Here is an 11990-nt window from a genome sequence, read left to right as displayed (position 1 = left end):
TACACACTCACTAGAACACTCAGTGACACACACTGGGATCCACAGGCATACTTCTCCCGGAGAAGTGTTTCTGCCAGACTGAATCCCGGAACAAAAACATGGCTCCTATCCTCACTGCTCAGACTTCACTCACTGCCAGGCAATCGCCTCACTGACATCAAAAACTCACAAACACAGGGCAGCTGAGAGGGAAGATTCCCTGCTCGCACCCATGAAGCCTAAAAGGAAGATGGAGCTGCCAACCTCCCAGCAGTGACTCCTCTGTGGGCCTCTGGGCCCAGGCAGGATGGTGACAATCACGAATGCACAGCCACATGGGGCAGGGGACCGCAGAGGTTATCTTGTTGCCCCCCTTCCCTGACAGGAAGCTCTACAAGCCCGAAATCCCTCTTTACGTGGTGTCCTCCCTTTGGGCTCAGCTCTGTCCTCTGTTAACTTGGAAGAATAGTTGTCTTCTTGAGGTTGTTTTCATACAAAGGAGCAGAGGGAAAACCCACATTTTTTTTTGAGGGCCTCCCGTAGTCTGGGCTCTGTTAAAGTCTCCCTCTTACTTAGTAGCCGTAGTGTCTCTATAGGCAGGTGTTATGACTGAGGGTTAGACGTAGGAAGTCACCCCTTATTCATGTATTTGTTCTTTCAATATAGTTTTTGGAACATCTATTAGGTACCAGGCACTCTGCAAGGTACTGGGGCTTCTATGGGTGCATTACCTGGGGTTTCAGTGCCCACAATGCTAAGAGTCCAATGGGGAAGAGCCAGAGTGCTATGGGGGTTCAGGGGAGACCTCCAATTCAGCCTCTGGGCACAGGAAAGGCTCCGCAGAGTAGAGGACATCTAATCTGAGAGTCGAAGCTCAAGCGAGCCAGAGGAGGGGGAGGTGGGGTGCAGAAGCTGAGAATTGGTGGGGATGGGCTCAGAACTCCAAAGCCAGGGTCCCGCTTACAGTCACCACACCTTGAGGGAGACACTGGGCTTGGCCAGAGTCCCAGGGAAGAAAAGTATAAAAAAACAAGACAGGAGTCTGGGAGAGAGACGATAAACAAAGCTCCTGCCGATTTCCCACCACTGACGGGGCTCAGTTCAAAGAGGAGAGATGCAGGTTAGGCTTAGAGAGAATTTCCTTCTGAAAGACCAGGAGCTGGTGGGGAGGGGACATGGGTGCAGATGGGGTTGTGGTGTGATTGTCCAGAGAAAGGGGGTGACAGCCAGCAGTGTGAGTCCAAGTTGTCCTTCCTCCTGTGCCGGCCCCCTTGTCCCCCATACCCGCCGTCGCCTCCCTGGCCCCCACTGCCCACCTGAGTGGACCCCCTGAGTTGCAGGCAGCAGCAGAGAGAAGCGGTGGGGCTCCCTCAGTGCACTTAAATTCACGCCAACCCCTTCCCCAGGGAGCCTGGCCCTATGGCGACTCCCCGGTCTCCTAGGACCTCCCCAGGACCAGCCTGGAGCTGGGTCTCCTGACACCCAGGCTGGATCCTTCCTACTGGTCTAGGCTGCCCAAGATCCCTGCTCTGGAGCCAAAGGGATGTAACTCAACACAAACAGGGGAATTCAGGCCTCATGCCCCAAACCCAGGCTGCAGCTCCCCCTGGGGGGCTCTGTCAAAGCGGGTAGGGCATGGAGCACAGGATGTTGGTCCATCCAATAGGCCCGCTGTACATGCAGTAATGAGGAGTGAAGAGTCCCAAGGAGGTGCAAGTTTTATTGAGCACCTACTATGTGGGGACTGTGGAAGGATCAGGGGGCATTTATGTGTTTACAGGAGAAAGGGAAGAACTGGAAGCAGGAGAATGAGGTTGTGGGAGGCCCTGTTGAAGTGATCACCCCACTTTAGAGGTGGCCACCTAGGGTTGGAGGCTTTGGGGGGCTTATCCAAGATCAGTGGATCTGTGGCAAACTGGCTTTCTCCACTTCATCCCTGTCTTGTTACTGCTCTGGGCCTGGTGGAGGAGCAGATGGGAGTCAGGGAAGGCTTCGTGGAGGAGGGGATGTTTGCACCCACCTGGAAGGTGCAGAAACAGCCAGCGGCAGAGAGGAGGGCCTGGGATGGCTCAGATGAGGCTTGACAGGAGGGGCAGGAATGTGATGATGGTGGGCGTGCTTAAACCCAAAGCCTCGGGTGTGGGGGTGAAGGCGGGAACCAGTCAAGACCTTGTGGTTTGGAGCCCAGGAGTGCCGCCCCCTCCACCCAAAGGCATCTGGCTTGGGCTAGCTCCAGCCCTGCCGGGTTGAGGTGACAGCAGGGTGGTCAGAGGTGGCCGCTGGGCTGTCAGGGCTGGAGGGTCTCAGAGGCATCAGGACCCCAGCAAACCCTGCTCTGGCCCCAGGGCCAAGTGTGAGCTTTGTGTAGAGGGGGGACTTCCATACACTAGACTGGGCACACCTCATGTGCGCTCCCCTTCTCTTTTGGGCCCTCCTGTCCCCTCTCCCCGAGCCCCCAGGGTCCCCAGTGGGTCCCTTCTCACTAGGCTCCCCCCAGTTTGTCCATGCCCCTCTCTCAGGGTGGGGCCTGCGCTGGAGGCAGGACAATGGTGCCTTTTGCTGGACACAGCACTCGGTCCGCTCACACCGTGGCCAACTCAGACCTCTGAGAACAGCTCGCAGGCTGTTTTTAAGTCTCTATTCATTTCCTAGGGCTGCCATACAAACTATCACAAACTGGGAGCCTTAAAACAACAGAAATGTACTCTCCCATAGTTCTGGAGCAAGAAGTCTGAAATCAGGGTGTTGGCAGGGACGTGTTCCTTCCCAAGGCTCTGGGGGAGACCCCTTCCTCACCTCTTGCAGCTTCTGGTGGCTCTAGGTGCTCCAAAACTCTAATCTCTGCCTCTTTCACCTGGCCTTCTCTTCTGTCTCTTATAGGGACATTTGTCATTGGATTTAGGGCCAACCTGGGTAATCCAGGATGATCTCATACGAACATTTTTTTTTAAAGATTTTATTTATTTATTCATGAGAGACAGAGAGAGAGAGGCAGAGGCAGAGGGAGAAGCAGGCTCCCCGCAGAGCAGGGAGCCTGATGCGGGACTTGATCCCAGGACCCTGGGATCATGACCTGAGCCGAAGGCAGACGCCCAACCGACTGAGCCACCAGGCGTCCCTCATATGAACATTCTTTTTTTAATTACAGGGTCTGCAAAGACCCTGTTTCCAAATAAAGTCACACTCACAACTTCCAGGGCTTAGGGCTTAGACATACCTTTTTGGGGGCCACCAATAAACCCACTACAGCCTCTGTACATGGGGTGTGTAGGGACAGTGAGGGTGTCTTTGGCCCGGGCAGGCTCTGGATGCAGAGGGGAGAGGGAGGTGTGGGTGTGTGACACCCATGACGGGGGAGGCAAGGGGTTGCTCTCAGGAAGCCTATCTGGTCTGGGCTCCAGGGGTTCAGCTCAGAGGGGTGGGAGCTCAACCTTGAGTGTGAGACAGGGCTAAGCCAGGAAGACTTCCTGGGGGAGGTGGGCTTCCAGCCTTGTCTTAGGAAAGAGAGATCAGCTCAGTAGTAGTACAGGCGAGGAGATACCACTCATGTTTCCTTATCATACTGGGAGCTCCCAGCCATCCTGCCCCTCAGGTCTGGGGCTTTCTGTGGCAGGGATGGGCCTCCCCTGTCAGACTGGGACATTTTCTTGCTGGCCAACTTTTAGTGACAGGGTGAGATGTTGTTGCCCAGAGCACAGACAGGAGTATGGTCCTGAGGGCCCTGGGCGGGCTTCTGAGGCCCGGCGGCCCATCACCAGGACTCCACACCAGGGGCAACCAGGAAGGTGAGATGTGAGGAGGGTGCACACACCTCCCATGTAACCCATACAACGTGAAACCTGCCTGCCGCCGACCTCCCCGCCTCCCCCACCCTGCCACCCTTGTGGGTCTGCCTGTCGATCCCCTTTCTCGGGGGGGGTCCAGCCTACAGCCCCAGGCTTGTTCTGGGACATCACCCTGTTCATTCTCTCCCTCACACCCCTTGTCTGCTCTGCCACCAACCTCTGCCCGTCCCACCCACCGTCTCCTCTCTGGGCCGGCTCCTGAAGCCAGTCCCGTCTCACCTCCAGTGAGTGCGGGGGCTAGCTCCACCAGGCCCTCTAGTCCTTCACCCCCTCTGCTGCCAGAAGGATCCTTTGGGAAAGCAGACCTGACCTTGTCACCCTTTGTGAAACCCTGCAGACGCTCCCCTTGGCCAACCAGGGAGGCTGGCATTCAAAGCTCTCATTCCTCGCCCAGGGGCCGCGCCCTCCAGCAAGGCCAAACGGCGCTTTGCCGCCCACCCCTCTGCCACGGGTCCGTTCTCTTCTCTACATCACCTGGCTGTTTCCTGTGCTTGCTCTAGGACCTCAGGTACCACCTGCTGCAGGAAGGCCTCCCTGACGGCTCTTGCCCCAGCCGCTCTGAGCTGCGACACTGTGAGGAGTCTTTGGGTGCAGGACTCGGGTCGCATCCCACTGTGGAGGGCACTCTGGGCAGCCCAACTGCCGTGGGACCTCCCCGACAGCTTCCCACTCCTCCCCAGGCTCTGTCCACTGTCGCCCCTCCCTTCGCCCCTTTTTGGCCCCCGTGACCCGCCCTGTGCTAAACTCTCCAGATTCCTCTCCCAGTCCAGGTGGTCAGGATTCCCTATTCCCTCACTCAGAAATGAGATCTAAAGCCCACAGTGATGAGTAAACGCCTGATGGCTCCCTGAGGACTGGTGGCGGATATCCTGGCATGTGGTGTAGATGAGGAGACTTTTTGGGCGCAGGAGTCTCACTGGTGCCCCTGCTATCTGTCTCGGGCCACCATCCCCTCTGGGCAGGGCTTCTCAGAACTCCTAAACTGTGCCTCTCTTTCCCCCACCCCAGCCACTGGCACCAGGTGGGAGCCAGTGTGGAGAAGGCGGGGCACCCTTGGGCCTCTGTTTCCCCTTCTATAAAAGGAGGGACTGAGCCTTTCCTTCCTAGATCAAACTTCCGATGTTTCTAACAAACCTCATGTGATTATAGTTTCGGAAGCTCTTTTTTTTTTTTTTTTAAAGGCCACTTTGCTGAGGCATGATGACATTCAAAAAGCTGCACGTGTTTATTGTATGCACCCTGATGAGTTTGGCGATTACACAGACCCATGCAACCACCGCCCCGAGCTATGCCATAAACATATCGCCACCTCCAAAGATTCCTCCTGCCTATTTATTCTTAGTGATAAAACACTGAACATAACATTTACCGTCTTTCGTGTTTCTCAACTGATATGATTTCCCCATCACACCTGGGAGGTGGAGGCCCCAGCACACTTTACAGCTGAGGGAGCTGAGGCTTGGAGCCAGAAGTCACAGCCGCTTGGTAGCGGAGCTGGGCCTAGAGCCGCGCCTGGCTCCTAGTGTCCCCTGGGCCCACTCTGGTCGCCGAGAGGTCCCTGAGCACAGGGACACAGACGAACGAGCAGGCCTCCTCACTTTGCACCCCCTGCTCCGTCAGCGTGACATCCCATCCATCTTGCTGTGTCTAGTCCTGAAAATGAGTCTCTGGCCCTCAGGCAGACCCCCTGTCCTCTCCACCCTTAGCTCCTCCTCTGGGGAGGGGGTTGGGGAAACCTTCCCTAGGTAGCAGGCCAGTGGGCCCTGGCTCTGATGAGGGGGCTTCCTTCCTGGCGGGGCAGCTCTAAATCAACTCTGCAGGGAGGAAGGAGGTCCTTCCCAGCAGGCTTTGGGGACCCTCCCTTTGGCTAGAGGGAGCATCCTGAGGAGAGGTCTTTCAGCAGGGGGTGAGGGCAGAACTGGGCTGGCCCCTGGCCCCCTGCCTCCAGCGAGAGAGTGGCCCCGCACCCGGTACCCCCTTCTTCCCAGCCGACTCACCTGTGGGTTTATCTTTGAGCCCAAAGGAAGACATGTCCAGGCCTGAGGACAGGCCACCAACTGCCTGATTTGGAAGGGTCTTCCCTGATTTGCCCGAGCCTGGGGTCTGAGTTTGAAAAGCCATGGGCATCCGGCCCCTGTTATCAGTTGCGCCTGGAGGGCTTCGGGCCCCTGGAGGCTCTCTCAGTTGGCTTCTCCCCTGGCTGGCCCGGCCTTAGAGGAAGAGGTAGCCAGTTAGCCAGTTCCTGCCCTTGGCCAGGTGCCACAGCCGGGCTGTTACAGGCTGTATCTCATTTAAACCTCACAACTCCTTGCAAGGTGGTGATCATGAAACCCATTTTACAGATAAACAGGCTCAGAGAGCTTGCCCTTGGCCAAGGCTCAGCATTAGTAAGTGGCAGAGTTGAGGCTTGAAATCAAGTCTCATTTTGATCCCCAGACCCATAAAATGCTTGGCCTGGGCTCAGACTGGTAGTAGCCCCCCAGCCTCCTGCAGGAATGGGAAATAGGAGGGGGTTCTCTATAGAATGTCCAGGAAGGCAGGTCTCAGGGTGCATGAATGCATGACGGATCACTGTACTTGCTCTTCTGTTTAACTTGTAAGAGAAAGGGTCCCTACTGAGAATCTACTGGTCTGACTGTCTGGGGGCCTGGGTGCTGGGCCCACCTGGCCAGGGCCCATCCTTCTATGCGTCTCATGTACATAAGGAAGGAAGGAGAACTCTCTAATATGGGGGTTCTTTGGGCTGAACACCCTTGTCCTAAAAATACAGACTACAGACCCAAAGACCTCAGGCTGTGGGCAGTGGGAAATCTGGCAAGTGGTCTGATATGGCTCTTGTGTGTGTGTTGCATGGAAGGGGACATGTGGGGGTGGCATTCCAAAAAGCCAGGAGGCCAAAGTCCCTTGTTGGACACCGCTGCCCACCCGCCCCCCCCCACCGCCTGCACTGCCCATAAACAAGTTTTTTGGCTCTGAGGGCCCTTTGGTCTCTGAGCAAAGCTTTTGGAGCAGACTGTGCCTCCGTATCCATGTTTGGGCTGGGAGCCTGGCCCAGGATCTTGTGGACCCGCGGCTCTCTGGCTGCAGGGCTGACTTTCCTCACTCAGACGCCTCCGGACCAGGCCAGGTGTAGCCTGCACTTCCCAGAGAAGCCACAAGGGGGCACCAAAGCACCATGTCGGGCGGAGGCCGACAGGGAGTGTGCCTGGGGGCAGGTGCAGTCTGTGACCCGCGGGGACAGTTTGAGATGTTTCCCCCTGGACTTGCCTGGTGCGGTCTGCCACTCTCCCAGCCTCCCACCCCGCTCCACAGACTGTGAGCTTGAGTCAATCAGGACATGTTGTCAGGGCCCGGGGCAGAAGACCTGGGGTCTGTGTGGTCCTGGCAAATTGCTTTCTCTCTTTGAGCCTCAGTGTACTTTTCTGCAAAATGGACCTAACAGTAATACCAACCCTATCTCCATCCAACCATCCATTCATTCGTTCAACACATATTTATTGAGCACCTGGTAGGCTACGTGTAGTGTAGCTGTGAACAAGCAAAACTTCACAGAGATGTCCCGAGCATCAATCAAATGAGATAACAACTGTACCTTACTTAGCACTGTAGCTCACACACACTATGGACTCTATAAAAATGAGCTAAGGCTATCTCTTTAATCCTCATGATAACCCTGCATGGTTGACCCTAGTATTGTGCCCATTTTATGGAGGGGGAAACAGGTAAAGGCCACACATTTGTCCAGGCCCGTGCAGCCAGTAAGTGGCAGAGCTGAGACTTGAACTTGGTCTGTCTGACTCTACTGTGAGGGTTCCCACATTTAATGTGTGTGCACGTGTCCTCTGAGCTCCCTCCAGATCTTCCCCAGGGGACCTTGGATCAACCTGGGTCACTTCCTCAGATCTTCCCCATCCAGATCCTCAGCCTCCTCCCTCCCCCTAGGTCTCTGCCTCCTCCTGCAGGTTAGGTCCTTTCTGGCAGAGGAAGTCATTGGCCACCAACGATCAGGGGCTCCTAGAAGGTCCCAGGCCCAGCTCCCTTCTGTGGCCACCTGGGGTCAAAGCCTGCCAGGGAATGGAGGTCAGAGCTTTCTGCCCTGGAGCCAGCTCCATCGTGACAACCCATTACACTGAGCTCAGACCTTTCCTAAGGGGCAGATAGGAGAGACCACCTAAGAATGTTCTCTCAGGGGGATTGTGCAGCCACCATCTGATTGGAAGGGGGTGGCAGGACACGTCTTACAGCAAACCCCCATGCAAAGGAAGCAGAAGAGAGAGGGTCAAGGTTACGCCTGAGCAGGGAGAGGCAGGAAGGCATCTGTCAGCCCCCCTTCCTTGGGATGCCTCCCCTTCTCATGCAATTTGAGTATCTCCTGCTTGTCTTACTGACCCCTGGTTGTGAGTTCCCTGTGACGAGGCGGGGCCTGCTCCACACATCTCGCCCACCCTAGGGTGTGTCAATGGCCCTGCAGGGTGTGGCGGGGCCGAAGCCTGAGGAAGCCTGCCCTTCCTGCCGGGGTGCTGAGCATTCTCTGGGGCAGAATAAGCCCTGGGATTCTTTCTAGGCTCAGCCGTCACCAGCTGGGTGAGCTTGGGCAATGACTCGAAGTCCCAAACCTCAGCTTCTTCATTTCTATACCATTCTAGAATTTGCAGACCATGATTACCTACATTATGGCTCTCAGGCCTCACGATAACCTGCATTATTGTGGGGCAGGCACTGCCCGCCACTTACCAAATGATAAAGCTGAGCTTGGAGAGGTTAAGTGACATCTCAGACCGACCCCTGACCTGTCCTCCCACTGCACTTATGTTCTGTCTCATCCCGCTCGGAGAGGGCAGGGAGAGCACCTAACTGACCCTGGAAACTCCGGGGCTGGTACCGAGCCTGGCATGGATTAAGGGAGCAATTACGGTTTTTGAATTGCTGGCTCCAAATCCTGTGCTTTTCCATTCCGCCGTGCTCGACAGCAGTATTGACCACAGTCACTGACGAATGTGTACTCTGCCGGGACTATGACAGGCGTTTTACGCACTGCCTTCCCAATCTCCTGGAATAGAGATAGCATCCCCAGTTTGCCGACGAAGAAGCAAAGACTCAGGGAAGTTAACTAGACTGGGGCAGTTTACGCAGCTGGCTCAGTGGCGGCGATTTGATCCCAGATTAATCTCACTTCTTGGTAGGGAAAGGCTGCACGAGGCGGGCGATCTCAAAATCTCTGTGCCTCAGTTTCCTTATCTGTGACACAGGGATATGACTCGCACCTCATGGGGCTTCTCTGGAGACTCAACAGGCTGATGCATAGAAGATGTTTAGCTCTGAGATAGCAACCTTTTGTTTCTCGTCATCTTTACCCTCCGGGGCTGGTGTGAGAGGAAATGGGCTAGGAGGGGAGCGAGGGGAGCAGCCTCTGGGAGCTGGCCCCGGGGTGGGGATGCGGGGCCCATGCTCACGTGGACAACCCGACACCTTCTCCCCTTCAGTGCCCCGGCCCAGTTCCGGGGTGTGGAGGGGGCTGCTGCCCACCAGGTGCCTGGGATGGGGTGAGGAGTGGGGGATAGAGCTAGAGAACCCCTCACCAGGTTGAGGGCACCCTCGAGGCTTGGGGGGAGGGGGGACCGGAGGCACCTTAGACCCAGACCACCAGGCTACGGCTGAGGGTTGTGCCGGCCCCAGCGATGACAGCAGCGTATCAAGGGTACAGCCAGGCCTGGGCAACCTGGACAAACCTGGGCGCCAGCAGAGACCTGCCCGCCCCCTCCCCCCCGCCCCTAGGACTGGGAAAGTTTGGGCCACTGTGGACAGAGCTGTGGCCGCGTGGGAGAAAGTTGTGGCTGCTCAAACTTTTCTTGTTCTGAGCTTATCACTCTCTGTCCCTGAGGCTGGCTGAATGATTTGCCACCAATTAGGTGATAATGAGCTGGGCCTTGGTGGCCCGAGAGGCTCTCCTGGGGGACAGAGGCTCAGCAGGACCCCTGGGGCCCAATTACAGCAGCCTGGGCCTGACGCCGGGGCCAGCTTTGGCTGGAGCCCCAAGGAGATCTGCCTGCCCCCAGGTGCCCACTTCCCCTGCCCGCCTCAACTTTTAATGAGTGGAAATGGCTACTCTCTCACTTGACTGTAGCCAGGCCTGCCACCTGGGTTCTGGGTCCTGCTCACTCCTTCCTTAAAGAGCCAGAGCAATTTCTAGAGTATGGCTTGCTGCAGTTTAAACTGATTGGTCAATCAACAGACCCCATTCATGTGGGGTCTAGATGTTGACCCACTGTGTGACCCTGGACAAGCCCCAGGCCTCCCTAGGCCTTAGGTCCTAGGGGTAGTAGTCAGGGGGTTGGTGTGAGGGGCCAGGTGAGATCACATAAACTGTGAAGAGCTAGCTACTTGTGAATGGTCATTATTGCCCTTAATTATCGCATCACATGATCCTGGCTGGGGCCTTGACCCTGCCCCCCACTCCTAGGTAAATCAGAGCCCACTCTGACCTGGGTGCTCACAAAGGCAGCAATGGGGCTCCTCCCTGGCCCCTGGCCTACCCTCTGCTCCAGGCTGGGCCCATCTAGCTACTGTGCTGTTCTTAGGGGAAGGGAGGTTGGGCCAAGAGAAACCTTTCTCCTCCTACTCCATCCTTACTTCACAGATAGGGAAACAGAGGCCTGGGAGGAACAGGCCCAAACTCAGGCTTCCTTCCTTTTCTGGGCCTTAGTAAAAAAAACCTTTGTGCACAGGTAGGGCTTTTAGTATCTTTCAGCCTTCTCAGCAACCCTGTGAGTGTAGGCAGGCATCCAACTGTTCACTTGGTCATTGTGGCTAAGCTTGCAGGCTCGAAAGCCAGACTGCCTGGGTTCAAATCCCGCCTCTGCTATTTACTGGACACATCTCTGTGCCTTGGTTTCCTCAAATGGGAAAACAATAGTACTTACCTGATATGGTGGTTGTATTAAGTGAGTTAGAATCCATGTAAGATATTTGGAACTCAGCCTAATGCACCGTGGGTTCTCAATAATTAATAATAGCTTTATTCCTTATCATAATTCAGTTGTTCATTCAGCAAACATTAATTAGGTTTCTAGTGTGTGCTGAGCTTGGTGTGGTAGGCCCTGGGTGGGTAGCAGTGAACAAGACCAACCTTTAGGGCTCAATTTTGTGGGGAAGACAGATAAGGCCATAATTTCAAGACTGGGGGTGTGGCAGGTAGAGGTGGGGGTAAGTCAGGGACCCCTCAGCAGAGGTGGGACTGGGGGCAGGTGCTGAGCCATCATGTACTGAGTGCTTCAGATGGCTCAGGCCCTGCGTTAAGTGCTTTTTTAAAAAAATTTTTTATGGTTATGTTAATCACTATACATTACATCATTAGTTTTTGATGTAGTGTTCCATGATTCATTGTTTGTGCATAACACCCAGTGCTCCATGCAGAATGTGCCCTCTTTAATACCCATCACCAGGCTAACCCATCCCCCCACCCCTGTGTTAAGTGCTCTATATCTGTCATCTCAGTCCAACCTCATACACACCTGTGTGGTAGATGATGCTGTCCTTTTACTGATGTGGAAACTGATGGTTAAGTTACTTGTCTGAAATCGCCCAGCCAGTAAATGGTGGGGCTGGGGTCCAACGCAGGATGAGGGTGCTTGTGGTGGTTATGATGAGCAGGGGGGATGGGCAGGAAAGGGGGTGGTGGCCCTTCATAGAGAAGAGATGCTCTCATGGGGACTCGTGGCTTTGCTGACAGGCCCAGACCTGGGGTTTGCCCTCCACTCTGGCAGAGGCCTTGCCCCCAGGCTGCCTGTGTTCCAATTCACTGACCAGCAGTGTGACCTAGAGCAAATTACCTAATCTTCCTGTGCCTCAGTGGCTAACACCTGCGTAACTGTAAGTGTAAGTTAGTTAATGCACACAAAGCAGTTAGGACAGTGCTTGGCAGGAAGTGCTCAGCAAGGCCACAGCCAGGATCCCTAAATGATAATGAACATGAGGATGATCACAATAGCCGTAATAATGAAACACGCCCTCGTGGCTCCATAGCACTTTTCAGGAGTGGGGGCTTACACATCTATTCTTGCATGTGAGACTGCGGAGGCCGGTGTGTCCCAAAGCGTATTTCACAGAACACAGTTCCCTAGAAGGCTCCCAAGTGTTTGTTTATTTATTGGAGAGAGAGTGTGCGTG

The sequence above is a fragment of the Eumetopias jubatus genome, unplaced genomic scaffold, assembly GCF_037043125.1.
Source record: "Eumetopias jubatus isolate StellerSeaLion01/CBP00866 unplaced genomic scaffold, mEumJub1_p1.0 scaffold_13, whole genome shotgun sequence".
NCBI lineage: Eukaryota > Metazoa > Chordata > Mammalia > Carnivora > Otariidae > Eumetopias > Eumetopias jubatus.
The sequence above is the reverse complement of the archived record's forward strand: the minus strand, read 5'-3'. Positions refer to the sequence as shown.